Here is a 1,569-nt window from a genome sequence, read left to right as displayed (position 1 = left end):
CATAAAGTTTTCACTGACTGATTTTTGAAAGGAGACCTCTAGACTTTTCCTGCTTATTTGTCTAACTCTGGAAGCTTTTCTGAAACCTGTCCATGTGTAACCCTGCTGGCATTTGAAACACCTGTGATATGGGTGTTGCTATGATACTGAAAGCTGCATCATAGATACTTCAAATAGCAGAAGGGTCAACTGTAAAACACCCACCACTGACATCATTCCTTTAAAAAAAAAAAAATTATTGAGGAATAATTCACATAAAATACAACTAATCAATTTTATATAGACACATATACCACAATTTGTTTATTTATTCATCTATTTTGTCTGCTGATGGGCACTTGGATTTTTTCAACTTTTTGGTTATTTTGAATATTGAGCTACAATGAACATTAGTTTTTTGGCTTTTGTTTTAGTCTTCGTGTGTGTGTATCTTTTAGAGGAACTGCTTTTGGTTCTTTTGAGCCCAGAATGAGGAGGGGAATTGCTGAAACATTATGTGTTATGAGTGCTTTCTGTATTGTCTCAAATTATCTCTGATTCTATAATGTTCTAAAAACACGTGTGTAAATCACTATTATATATGTTTCTGTAATGTGTTTTACATCACACTGGTGTTTTAAATAATACTTTTAAATACCTATGTGTAAGTCACATATGGAGTCCTGGTGTGGTGCTGGGAGATAAAGCACTGGACCACAAGGGCGGTTTGAACCATAAGGTTGGCAGTTCAAACTCACAAGCCGCTCCTTAGAAACCCTATGCAGGGTCACTGTGATTCAGAATCAACTCGATGGCACTGAACAACCACAAGTTACTTATGCAGTTGGAGTCCTGGTGTGGTGCTGTAGGATATCCTTTGCAGGGTTGCTATGAGTTGTAACCAACTCAACGGTACTTAACAACAACAATATGTAGTTGCATATAGAGATTTTCTGAATGTAGAAATAAAAGTACACATATTTATATAATGTTTTCTAACTAGTAACTATAAGTCACTAGAAAGTTGGTCTAACCTTGAAAATTGATAATAGAGGTATGTGAAAAACACAAACAAACTCATTGTCACTGAATCGATTCCAGCTCTGTCCATAGTGACCAGATAGGACAGAGTAAGGACAACAGAGCAGCATAAATTAACAAAATCATAAATATGTCATTATACAAGTTCCATAATTGTTCATTAATCAACTTAGCCTTGAACATCAGTAGTGAAAAAGAATGTAAATATTCATATAACCATTCCCTGTTGCTCTTCCTGTTCTATACTTTTGAATTGGCTGAAATACATAGCAACCCTGTGACAACCGAAAGAAACCCTGCCTGGTCCTATGCCATCCTTACAATTGTTATTACTGTGTTTGAAACTACTGTTTCTGCCACTGTGTCAATTCATCTCCTTGGGGGCATTCCTCTTTATCTCTGACCCTCTACTTTACCAAACATGATGTCCTTCTCCAGGGACTGGCCCCTCCTGATAGCATGCCTGAAGTATGAGTGACGAACACTCATCATCCTGGTTTCTAAGGAGCATTCTAGGTCTACTTTCATTTGCCTCAGTCACTTTATCTC

The sequence above is a fragment of the Chrysochloris asiatica genome, unplaced genomic scaffold (assembly GCF_000296735.1).
Source record: "Chrysochloris asiatica unplaced genomic scaffold, ChrAsi1.0 scaffold00556, whole genome shotgun sequence".
Classification (NCBI taxonomy): domain Eukaryota; kingdom Metazoa; phylum Chordata; class Mammalia; order Afrosoricida; family Chrysochloridae; genus Chrysochloris; species Chrysochloris asiatica.
The sequence above is the reverse complement of the archived record's forward strand: the minus strand, read 5'-3'. Positions refer to the sequence as shown.